Below are 14,630 nucleotides of genomic sequence, written 5' to 3'. Positions count from 1 at the left end.
TCACCAGAGGAACAGATAACTCCCTCATGTACATATTTGACTCTGTTCAACACCATCCTTTACTTTGTAACAGGCTACAATATGCCTCTGAGTCCCAGAGAGTTTTATGATGACTGTAGTTACAATTTGTGGTCTATATAAAATATGAAAATGTTATGGATTGTGGAGCCCCGTATTTTGTGTATTTAAAATCACCATTGTGTTGTGTTATACGTGTTAAGCCCTAGATTCTCCACAAGATGTACTGTTATGTACTGAAGTGATGGAAACATGATGTTCATGTGTATTAAGTATGCTCAGCCTACAGAGTGCAAGGTCTGACAGTGAGTTTTGCACATTATGCACCATAGCCCAGGCTGGGGGAGAGTTACTGTGACAATGCAACTGGTGCACAGGGTAATCTCCGTGTAGACTTGCATATCCTTGGATGTTCCCAAAATTAATCTTCTAAACCAATAGTAGCCCTGAATGCTTTTACATAGATTACACTTGGAATGGAGATTTAGGTACCCCCTTGACCTGGTACATCATTCCATTGACCACATTGTCAATGTGTGACATTTACTACTGACAGACCCTTACTCCCACAGGTCTGTTATCACTTTTCCATAAGTCATGTTTGCACGGTACAGGATTATTACACAAGTGCCAAACACACAGTGCAGATGGTTGGTTGACTCTGGAGCGTTACAAGTGAATCAGTAGTTTTATTGCATTCAACCAATCACACCAAGAATACCTTGGTATGTTGAATGTCACCTCTACAAGATTACCACATATGGTAGAATGTTTGTCCTGTATACCAGTACATACCACACAAACTCAATCAGGCCTAGCATGAGATTCCATTAGGTAGTCCACATGTCCACACATCCACAGAGAGGAAGCTCTCAGTGACACCCATGCTATCCCTTTCATTGTCAGCTAAATCTTAAGGTGCAATCTATAATATGGAAGTGGCATGTCCAGACCGTATGCAACACACTAATGTGCCTGGATGTAAATGTACTTGTACAGTCATGCACAAGTAGTTTACCATTCTCAAGGTCACAATGGTGTGTGGTGTTTCATAGTGGCTCACATCACTGTATATGTCGGTTAACTCTGAGCTTCATGATGTTAATGGGCTAGCTTAGTCAGTGCAGGCCATGACCAGGGTTGCGGATTGTTAGCAGATGACTCCAAAAGTGTGTATTTATGTTCTTGTACTTCTCAGCATGTGAGATTTACACATGTAGGACAAGATTTACAAGGCCCTAGCGCCACCTTTCACCATATTAGTGTCATTTTTTAAACTGATGTGGCTCAAGGGGGCAATTTTTGCTACGCCATTTTACAAGCGCCACTTTGCAACACCTTGCAGCACAATATGCCTGCGCCAGGCATAATGCATGCAAGGGGGTGTTCCGGCATTAGGAGGCCCACAAATATGGTGCAGTGAAATCTACAAGATTTCACTGCACCATTTTTGGCCTCATTTTTAATGCCTGCTGAGGGCAGGCATTACAATGACTCATTGAAATTACTGGGCTTCCTTGGACTTTGCTGCACTAGCATGAAAAATGTTGATGCTAGTTTAGCAAAGCGCCACAATAGCATAACATTTTTTGACACTATTGTTCTAACGACAGCCATGGTGCACCATGTTGTAAATATGATCCACACATGGTGTCATTAGATGGGGCAAGCGGGACGCAAGAAAAGTGGTGCATCAGTACTGATGCACCACTTTCTTGTAAATGTGGCCCTTAGTGTGTTAACAATTTAAAAATGCTTGTGATAGGTGTATACAAAATGTGTTTTAACCAAACAGATATCCTAAAATATACAATTATGATCTCTTTATTTGAATATGACACTAAACCACTACTACCTAAACAACTACTACTTAAACAACGACTTCCCAACACCGAAAAAACTTATAAAACTAATTATTTTACAACGAAGCCTAAACAACGAAAAAAAACATTAACTAAATTATTCCTTAACAACGAACATCTATTTAACGACTACGAAAACCACTAAATCATGAATCTTCCATGAAACGACTACTATGTAAACGACGACTACCTAAACAACGACTCCACAAATAACTACTACCTAAACAACGACTACCCAAATAATAAATTACCTAAATAACGACTCCGCAAATAACTAGTAACCAAACAAACTACTACCCAAACAACGAATACTGAAACAATGTATCCTAAAAGAACTACTGCCCAAACAAATGACTAGCTAAACAACGAATACCCAAATACTATCCAACACCGAAAATGCCTAAACACCGAATATATTTAAAACGAACTCCAATATTAATAATTAATACCACAACTAAACAATAACGATTAATAAATAAAATATTAAAACCACTACATTACTATGTAAAAATTAAACGAAAACGAAAATAACTATATATTTTCTACATACAAAAACACAAAACATCACAAAAATCCAAAACATATAAACACCGTTTTAAAATAAATTAAATAATACTTAAATAATTATAAAACAAACACAACACTAAAAAAAAAACCCACATAAAACGATAGTCCTACAACACTTTCGACATGACCCAGGAAGTACTTTCTCTACTAAACAAACGAAAACGAACTTAAAAAAAAATGCAAACTACAAAACAAATACACTCCACAATTCTATAAATCTAACATCACAAACGAATTTCCAATAAAAAAACACATCCAAAACACATTCAATTTACAAATAAAACAATAGTTACCAAAACACATATAAATACGAACCACCTCCATTTTCTACCCATTAATACACCGAACAACTTACAGAGAAGACGAGCATATCACTACGGAAAAGAATCAAAATATAATTTATCCAATACCGCCATCTACTGAGATAACAAGGTAAAATATTCATAATAAATAAATGTAAATAAATTTACTAACCTATAACACAGCTAAAATAATATATAATTAACATACCTTTCGTACTATTTTGTTACAGGCATAAATATCAAGAATATAACCAAAAAAGATAAACACAACACCTTCAACATCAAATGTAAACCATTACCATTATTAAAAAAAAAATTCACTAAACCATAAACAAATGCATTTTAAATATTGTTAAATAACGAATACCAAAATAGAATTAAAATATATATATAAAATATTAAAAGTACAAATTATTTTAAAAAAAAGAGAAAAATCACCTATTAAATTTAACCTAAAATAAAATATTATTCACCAAATTTGAAACCTACTAAAAAAATTACTCCTAAATCAAAATAACTAAATAATTAATAAAACAAAAGAATAAACTAAATAATACACTTTTTCTTCTTTCTTACAGATTCGAAGAACCCAAAAAAACACCAGAAAAGCTAAAAAATTGAAAGAAATCCTTTAAAAAAAAAAAACTTCGAAAATACGAAAAAAAACTCAAAGTAAGTATAATATTTTCATTATCACATACAACCAAATACTCTAGTTAAATAAAACAAAACAAACCCCTAACCCCCACCCCCTCCCCAAAACTAAAAACGCCCCACACCCACAACCCCACCCTAAAACCTAAAATCCCCTGACCCCACACCCACTCCCCAAAACCAAAAACGCCCCACACCCCCAACCTCACCCCAAAACCTAAAATCCCCTTACCCCACACCCACTCCCCAAAACCAAAAACGCCCCACACCCCAACCCCACCCAAAAACCTAAAATCCCCTGACCCCACACCCACTCCCCAAAACCAAAAACGCCCCAGCCCCCCAACCACCAACCCCAAAACATAAAATCCCCTGACCCCACACCCACTCCCCAAAACCAAAAACGCCCCACACCCATAACCCCACCCTAAAACCTAAAATCCCCTTTCCCCACACCCACTCCCCACAACCAAAAACACCCCACACCCCCAACCCCACCCCAAAACCTAAAATCCCCTAACCCCACACCCACTCCCCAAAACTAAAAACACCCCACCCCCCCTTCCACCAACACCAAATAATTACAAATAGAATACATTATGGGCCTTATTTATACTTTTTGGTGCAAAACTGCACTAAGGCAGTTTTGGCCCAAAAAGTTTTGCACCAGCTTGCACCATTTTTTAGCACCAGCTGGGCACCATATTTATGGAATGGTGCAAGCCGGTGCAAAGGGTAGGCTAGCTTTAAAAAAAATGACGTTAGGCAGTTTTGAGTCAAAATAAATGAATCTGACCAGATTAGCATCATTTTTTGATGCTAAGTGGCATATTTATACTCTGTTTGCACTGAATTAGCGTCCGTTTTTTTTTACTCTAATTCAGTGCAAAACTAACTCCATATTTATACTTTGGTGCTAGACCCGTCTAGCGCCAAATTTATGGAGTTAAAGTCATTTTTTAGAAGTGGAAACCTACCTTGCCTTAATAAGATGCAAGGTAGGCGTTCCCGTGCAAAAAAATTACTCTATGGCCTTAACACCATATTTATACTCCCATGTAAAAATGGTGCAAGGGAGGGAGGAGGGGTCAAAAAATGGGTCAGGGCAGGGGTTAGGAGACCTGTGGGCCTATTTCCATGGTGGAACACCATGGAATAAGCCCAGAGGTGCCCTTCCCAGGCCCCAGGTGCACCCCCACCCACACCATGGGGACTGCGGAGGATGGGGGACCCTATCCCAGGTAAGTACAGGTAAGATTGTATTTTTTTTTTTTTTTGTTTAAGTGCCATAGGGGGCCCTGAAATGGGCATGGTAGGTTTAGCACCATAAAATGACGCTAATCTGGTTAGAGTCATTTTTTTTTACTCTAACCTGCCTAAAGTCATTTTTTGGTGCTAAACCCTCTTCTTCTATACTGCCAGCCCCACCCGACTAAAGTAATTTTTTTTTACTCTAGCCTACCCTTTGCACCGACTTGCACCATTCCATAAATATGGTGCCCGGCTGGTGCACAGAAATGGTGCAAGCCGGTGCTAAACATTTTGGTGCAAGACTGAGTTAGTGCAGTTTTGCAGCAAATAGTATAAATAAGGGCCAATATTTTGTAAGTTTGGACCACTTTTGCGTCATAAAATGACTTTAATGCGGTGCAAAAAAAGTTTAAATCATGGCCTTGGTGCTAGATGGGTCTAGCACCAAAGTATAAATATGGAGTTAGATTTGCACCGAATTAGAGTAAAAAAAAATTACGCTAATTCGGTACAAACAGAGTTTAAATATGCCGCAGAGTATAAATATGCCCCTAAATATGGCGTTAAGGCCATAGTGACATTTTTTGCACGGGAACGCCTACCTTGCATCTCATTAAGGCAAAGTAGGTCTCCACTTTAAAAAAATGACTTTAACTCCATAAATTTGGTGCTAGAGGGGTCTGGCACCAAAGTATAAATATGGAGTTAGTTTTGCACCGAATTAGAGTAAACAAAATGACACTAATTCGGTGCAAACAGAGTATAAATATGCCCCTATATATTTTAATTAACTTACTAAGTGGTAAACTAAATCCACCACAAATTTAATAATAAAAACCGCAAACTTCTTTTAACCTGTTTCTTTTATATTATTTACAGATATTTCACAAATGGCATCGCAAGGAGAAGCAAGTTACATAACCTCAAGAACCGGAAACCAGCTACTAAAGTATGAAGGTTATCTTTATTGCAGAGACAAGGTTTTCAACCTCAGGAGCCATTGGAGGTGTGTACAATTCTACTCTTCACATTGTAGAGGCAGAGCTGTAACTCTAGAAAACACCATTGTTAAAACAACAGATCACAACCACTCTGCCTCTGCAATAGAAATTGAAATAAGAGAAAACATAAAAAAAATAAAAAACATTGCACATACCTCCAATGACTCCTGCGGACAGGTTATAAGGGAGGTAGTACAAAATATTCCAATACAGATTTCTGGTAGCATGCCTTCTGTACCAAACCGTAGGAGAATATTTCAACGAGAAAGACTGGCAAGTAATCCCCAACATATAACACCACAAACCTATGAAGACATTAACATCCCCTCAGAACTAACAATTACCTTCTCCAAAGAAAATTTCCTCATCCACGACAACGAAAACCCTCAAAAAAGAATACTAATATTCAGCACAACATCCAACTTACTAAACCTACAAAATAGTGAAATTTGGATGATGGATGGAACCTTTAAATCTACACCCCATCCATTCACTCAAATTTACACCATACATGCCACAAAAAATAACACTACAATCCCCCTAGTGTATGCATTACTACCTGATAAACATTCCTCTACTTACAGTGAATTTTTATCAACAATAAAAAACAAAACAGTAAATAAAACACCTAGAAAAATAATACTAGATTTCGAATTATCATTGATCAATACAATACTAAAAATATATCCACAAACCCAAATTCAAGGATGCTTCTTCCACTTTTCACAAGCATATTGGCGAAGAATACAAAAATCATCTCTAAGTAGAGAATATTTCTCAGATTGCATACTACAATTTGAATTAAAAAAACTCACAGCATTATGCTTTGTACCACCTACAAACATAGATGAGTATTACACCACAATAACAGAGTCTAACTATTAGACACAAAATGAAGAAAAATTAGAAGCCTTACTAAATTACTTCGAAGAAACCTGGATTGGACACCTAAACAGATCTGGTCGCAGACGAAAGCCAAGATTTCCAATAGAATGGTGGAACTGCTACCAAACCTGTTTAGAAGGTGGTGCAAAAACTAATAATGCCATAGAAGGATGGCACAACGCCTTCAATAAAGTAATAGGTAAACCCCACCCAAACCTGTATCATTTCATGGAAATTTTGAAAAAGGAACAAAGTTTCCAAGAAATGAGACTTGCTCAATAACTGTCAGGTAGTCTGAATCCACACACAAATAAAAGAAGCAAAATAATGACCAAAAGAATTTTGGCAATAATACAACAATTTGATACAATAACACCATCAGACTACCTCAACAGTCTAGCATACATTCTACATTACTAACAACAACTAACCTACTTAAAAAATTACTTGCCAGTTCTAAAAAAAAAAAAACACCATGAATTAAATTAGCATTTTTCAAATTATTTTTACACTAAATTTGCACAACAAATATTGTTCCTACCTTTGAAGTTTTCATGTCTTTATCCAAACACATGATGGTTAATAAATCTTCTTGATTAATATTAATATAGAAAGAAGCATCTCATACTGAGAAAAGAAAAAAAAACATTAATCATCCAAAAACTAATCAAAAATATTCAGATTAAAATCTTGATACAAAAAACAACTCTATATACTATAATAACAATCAAAAAATAAAATACAATACTTCACTAAACATGACATTGGAAATATATCTAAATAATGCAAAATACCAAATATACTTTTTTTTTACCAAAAAAAAGTAACAACATTTATCACATACTAACCAAAACCACATCATTTATTAAAAATTAACTATCAAGAAAAAGACCTGAAAACGATATAAAGGATACTACTAACACAAAGAAAAATTAACCACATAACCTATTCCAATAACTACATTTTTTTTTATAAAACGAACAACTGACTCCCTCAAAAATCCCAAAAATATTTTTTTCAAAAATATATTCAATTCTTTCCAACTACAACAAAAGCAGTATAAGCATTTATAAGATATAACACTACTAAACAAATTTGTTTACTTTTACGAAACCACTATCGTATACAAAACTATACGAAAAGAAATAATTCAACATAATAAACATAACTAACACCGAAAATCTACTACCTACCTTGTAACTACCTCCGACAACCATTTCTGTAATAAAAATACCCGACTACATACTATAAAAAAAGTTATAATCCCACTTACCTGAACGAGGTCTCCGCTTCCGTCCTATCTTGACCGCGACGCTCCTCCGACTGAATACAGAAGACGTCAAACAACGTAAACATGGAAGACCACTAAAAATAGAAAACTGACTATTTCACTCATAGACTATAATAGGGAAATTAAGAAAATAACACTAAAAATAGATAAAGAAATATAAATAAATAATGACAACATTTCAAAAAATATGTAAAAATCAAATAATTCATAAAAAAATGTTTTGCTTTTTTTAAACTTGCTTTTGACCAAAATAAAAAATATTTAGAAAAAAATGAATGGCATTTTTTTTTGTTTCATTTAATGTGCATGGAAAAAAACATTATTGCAATTGCAAAAATTTTTAACACCTAAAAAAAATACAACTATTCTATATAAAACCTAAAAATAATTTTTTAACTAATTAATTTTTAGAAATAATATGCTAACAAATGAATATATATAAAAAATTATACATCCTAAAAAATAATTACAAAATATGAAGATTATTAATTACATAACATGAAAATAATATAATAAAAATAAAAATAAAAATATTTAAAAAAAAATAAAAGTTCACAATATTTTTTTAATCTAATAAACATTAAAAAAATATATAATTATTATATTCCAAAACCTACTATACCAACTACTATACTATTAAAAAATCAAATATAAATTTTTAAACATAACTATTTTAAAACTAATTTATTTTTACACCTTCAATAACCAAAAAAAAATACAAAACCTAAAAATATAACACAAAAATATAATTCACCCATAATAAAAAAATATAAAGTATCAATACATCTCCAAATCATAATCCACCAATAAAGCAAATTGCATCCGAAAAAAAATAATAACATAAAGTAAAAAAACTCAAACATATATATAAATACATATTCATAAAAACAATACCCCAACCATAAACCCTACATCCACCATATCCCACCCCTAATTCTAAATATACTTTAAAAAAAAAAAATACAATGAATTAAATACAATAAATAATACCAAACTAATAAAATACAACTACTTAAATTAATACCCAAATATTTATACACTCCCCCACCCATAACTCCATCATCCCATATATCCCACACCAAAACCCACAAAAACAATTACAACATATAAAAAAACACAAGGACTTAAATTAATACCTAACTATTAATACACTTCCCCACCCATAACCCCTACATCCCACATATACCACCCCTAAACCCACAACATAAATTACAACAAATAAAAAAACACAAATACTTAAATTAATACCTAACTATTAATACACTTCCCCACCCATAACCCCTACATCCCACATATACCACCCCTAAACCCACAACATAAATTACAACATATAAAAAAACACAATAACTTAAATGAATACCTGAGTATTAATACACTTTCCCACCCATAACCCCTACATCCCATATATCCCACCCCTAAACCCACTACATAAATTACAACATATAAACAAACACAAGTACTTAAATTAATACCTGAGTATTAATACACTTACCCCACCCACAACCCCTACATCCCCTATATCCCACACCTAAACCCCCAACATAAATTACAACATATAAGAAAACACAATAACATAAATTAATACCTGGGTATTAATACACTTCCCCACCCATAACCCCTACATCCCCTATATCCCGCCCCTAAACCCCCAACATAAATTACAACATATAAACTAACACAAGTACTCAAATTAATACCTGAGTATTAATACACTTCCCCAACCCATAACCCCTACATCCCCTATATCCCACCCCTAAAACCACAACATAAATTACAACATATAAAAAAGACAAATACTTAAATTAATACCTGAGTATTAATACACTTCCACACCCATAACCCCTAAATCCCATATATCCCACCCCTAAACCCCCAACATAAATTACAACATATAAGAAAAAACAATAACTTAAATTAATACCTGAGTATTAATACACTTCCCCACCCATAACCCTTACATCCCATATATCCCGCCCCTAAACCCACAACATAAATTACAACACATAAAAAAAGACAAATACTTAAATTAATACCTACATATTAATACACTTCCCCAGCCAAAACCCCTACATCCCATACATCCTACCCCTAAACCTACAACATAAATTACAACATATAAAAAATACACAATTACTTAAATTAATACCTGAGTATTAATACACTTCCCCACCCATAACCCCTACATCCCATATATCCCGCCCCTAAACCCACAACATAAATTACAACATATAAAAAAACATCTGTGTATTAATACAAAACCCCACCCATAACATCCACAACCCATATAATCCATGACTTAATCTACAAAATATACTTTAAAAAATTAAACATATAATAATTAAACCCTAAACAAATAAAAAACAAAACACAACACTCACCTTAAAATTCATCACAAAATAAATCACTTACCTTAAAATTCGTTGTTCTAGCATTAGTTGTTAAGGTAAAATCATTGTTAAACCAGTAGTTGTTCAAAACTTCGTTGTTAAGACCCAGTAGTACTTCAAGATTCATTGTTTAAGCAAGTAGTAATTCAAACGTAGTTGTTCAGGTTGTTTCCCCTTTATTTCTCTATTGCCTCCATACAGGTCAACGCCCATCAGAACCAAGCCTTTTGGACAGCCATTGCCTGGAAGGTGTGTACCCTGGGGGTCTATTGCCGGTGCAGCGTTCAGAAAAGGTCGGAGGACCTGATACGCTGGCCTGGAAGATCACAGGAGTCTAGCTGGGGCTGTCTTCCCAATGTGGATGGGGCACAGGCCGGACCCTGACTCCCCTAATGGCCCGTATTCTGGTGGTGGCCTACCTGGAGCTTTATGGGTGGTTGAGGGAATCACAGCAGATACGCGGGCTGAGTTCTGAGTAGAATCATACATGATACATTGCCAACTTTGTGTGTTACAGACAGGCATCTCCCCATCAATATTGGAGGTGGCCCATGTGCAACATACAAGAAGAGTAATTGTTTGTGTAGGTCTGGTAGAAGGTGCATGCTAATGTGTAGGAACACAGCAGAGTCCAGTCCACTGCCAATATACTGGATGAGTACAGTGATCAATCAGGCCACGTTGTTTAATGGTGTGGGTGACATTTGTATCCAACAGGCCACTTGTCTTCAGTGTGTCACCCACAAAATCAAACAGCATGAGCTGATTGATCACTGTACTCAGCCATGTGTCTGCTCAAGAGAGTATATTGGCATTTGAACCCAACAGGCCACTTGTCTTCAGATTGTAAAGAGTGATGGTACCTCACTACTGTGTCTCATGTGATAGTGGCGCTCTTACACGTGTCATAGCATACAGCGAACTTTGGGTGCAGTCACTCAGTAATACTTCCCCTTGATAAATGGGGAATGTCCAGTTACATGAGTTAGCAAACATCACTATTGCCTTCAGTAGGGGTGCCTACATGTTGGCATGAGTGCCTTTCTCTTTTGTAGTATCATTTATAGTATTGTTTCACACATGATCAACCTGTCTTCATTGGATTATGTTGATTCCATCACATATGTGTATATGTCAAACTGTATTGGAAAATAGTTACATGTGATGGGTATACAATTCATGTGTTACCACAGACAGGAGTGTATCAGCATTGGTTGGTGGGTCACACATATCCTAAGGCATTATTCAATGTCATTAGTCACGTCCAATTGCTGAAGAAATGAAGGATGACAGGTAGACCTACAGTAATTTCTCACAATGTGAATGTGTTGGAAAATGGGTTATTGGTAAGGGCAGGTAAGTACCTACACTTAGCAATAGGCTACTAACTTCCACTTAGGTCCAGTTAGGTCTCAGTAAATTAAACCCAGCTCAACCCTTAGTAGCTTGGCAACGAGCGACACAGCTTAACTTAGGAGACAGAGGCACTCATTACAACATTGGCGGTAAATCCTGCTTACCACCGTGCAGAAGACCGCCAACACACCGCTGCTGCGGCGGAATTCCGCTACATCTATTAAGTCCCACAGCTCGGAATCCGCCAAAATCTAGACACCTACACAAGTCTGCCATACCAAAGGTCAGTGATAAAATGGCGATAACAAAACCTCCACCGTCACGCCAACAGGAATACGCCCACACTATCACGACCCACGAATCCACGCGGTGGTCTTTCAACCGCGGTATTCCATTGGCGGTACACACCGCCGCGCACAAAATACACACACATTTACAAAACACAACCACATTGGACAATTCCAAATACACACACCTGATACAGATAAAGACACCACTCCCACACACCCAATCCAATATAAAACACACACCCACATCACCCAAAAACCCTTATGACCAGAATTGCTAAAGAAGGCCAGAGAGAGACACCACCATCAACAACACTAGCATCCACAGGCACACAACACCATCACTCACACAACATCCACGCACCTCAAACAACACACACAAACACATCCCCTCACACATCACAACACACACCACCTCACACATCACCCACACCATCCCATGGCACTGCAAAGACACCCCAGGTTCTCTGAGGAGGAGCTCAGGGTCATGATGGAGCAAATCATCCGGGTAGAGCCACAGCTAATCGGATCACAGGTGCAGCACACCTCCATAGATAGGAAGATGGAACTATGGCACAGAATCATGGATAGGGTCAACACAGTGGGACAGCATCCAAGAACCCAGGATGACATCAGGAAGAGGTGGAACGACCTATGGGGGAAGGTGTGTTCCGTGGTCTCAAGACACCAGATTGTAGTTCAGAGGATTGGCGGCAGACCCCCACCTCCTCCCCCACAACTAACAACATGGGAGGAGCAGGTCTTGGCTATACTACATCCTGAGGGCCTTGCTGGAGTAGCAGGAGGAATAGACTCTGGTAAGTCAACTCTTTACTACCATATCCCCCACCCTACCTTCATGCTATCACATACCCCCACCCTCACCCTCACCTCCATCACTCCAACACCTCACATATGTGCCACTATCACAAACCACCCATCCCAACACCAAGCCCTGCATGCAACAACAAAGCATGGACACCCATCACCAAAGCATGTCCACTACAGATACCCACACAGACACCAAAAGAGTGATCACACAAGGTCCTACACAAGAATGTAAGCACTGAGGTACAGGGTCACCCACCCATTGCACACAATGGCACACACAGATGCAATAATTATGCCTTTACACCCCTACAGAACGCCTACCCAACGTTACCGGACAGGAAGATCCAAACATGTCCATCCCCCCACAGAAGAGGCCCACAGTGATGACAGCAGCTTTGTCCAACTGGATCAAGATGACCAGCCCGGCCCATCTGGGACCTCGGGACCGTTGGTTCCCCACACACTGGCACATGCCACCACAGAGCCTCCCCCGTCAGGAAACACCAGCACAGCACCCACCCAGCTGGCCCATCCCTCTGTCCCCAGGACACGTCAAGCAGCAGTGTGTCCACCACTACAGGGAACCCAGGAAAACCCACAAAGCCAAGAACAGCAGGGACCTGGGGGCAGTGGGCACACGGTTCAGGGGACAGAGGAACAGGAAAACCAGGGAACTGGGAGGACTGCTGTGCGACAGCGGGAGGACAGGCACAGGGAACCCACTCTCCACGAGGCTCTCTCCAACATCATGGGAGCATACCATCATTCCCAGGAGACAATGGCAACGGTACTGGCCAATTTTCAGGAGACCCAGCGGCTGCAGGAGGGTGGGATCAGGGAGGAACTCAAGTCCATCAACACCACCCTGGTCACCATTGTAGGGGTGTTGAAGGACCTTGTGAACACCAGGAGGGACACTGTGTTACAACAAGGGGCCCCTGACACTAGCCTGGAAGATGAACTGCCCACCACCTCTACCGGCGCTAGTGGACAGGAGGCACCGCCACAGGACCACGACACCAGCACCCCACCCCCTGCAGATGGAGAACCACCCAGCAAACGGTCCCTGAGATCCAGGACAAAGACAGAGAACAATGCCAAGACCCCGCCAAGAAATTAGACCACCCTGAATGTCATCCTTCTGTCCCACTTCGTCACTCTGTCCATCCTTTAACTGCCCTAGCTCCACTTCCTATGCCCCTTTGGACAATGCACCTGTGAGGCAAATATTTGGACTCTGCCATGGACATTCCTCCACCATCACCCCTGACCATTTTACAACCCCCTCCACTATTTTGCACTTAAATAAACACCCTTGAACCACAAAACAATCTGGAGTCAGTCTGTGCTTTCACAAATGTGTATTTGCAATAACTGAGGAAAATAGAAATCTCCATTGTATTGTCAACATACCTATGTCACACAGCTCTAGTCCATTAGGTAACATAGCAGAGGCCACACAGTGGGACCCACATCTGTGAAATGGAAAGGCAAAGTGACAGGTCAGGGTCCATACACTGGGTGAAAGTGACAGACATATGATAGGTCTAACAATTGTATGAGATTTAGGAGGCAGTGATGTCTTCTTACCTGTGTCTCACTGGAAGTATTGCTGGATCACTTTGTTTCTGTTGTCGATACCCTCTTCTTCTGCCTCCTCTTCTTCACTGTCCACAGGATCCACAGCTGCCATAAGACCTCCTTCTGGACCATCCTCCTACAGAAAAGGCACCTGTCGTCACAAAGCCAAATTGTGCAGTATACAGCAGGCCACGATGATCTGGTACACCTTCTTTGGTGAGTAGTACAGACAATCACCTGTCATATGGAGGCACCGGAACCTGGCCTTCAGGAGGCCGAAGGTTCTTTCTATAATCCTCCTAGTTCGCCCATGTGCCTCATTGTAGCGTTCCTCTGCTCTTGTCCTGGGATTTCTCA

This window comes from Pleurodeles waltl, chromosome 2_2, assembly GCF_031143425.1.
Source record: "Pleurodeles waltl isolate 20211129_DDA chromosome 2_2, aPleWal1.hap1.20221129, whole genome shotgun sequence".
Taxonomy (NCBI): Eukaryota; Metazoa; Chordata; class Amphibia; order Caudata; family Salamandridae; genus Pleurodeles; species Pleurodeles waltl.
This window is presented reverse-complemented; position numbering follows the sequence as displayed.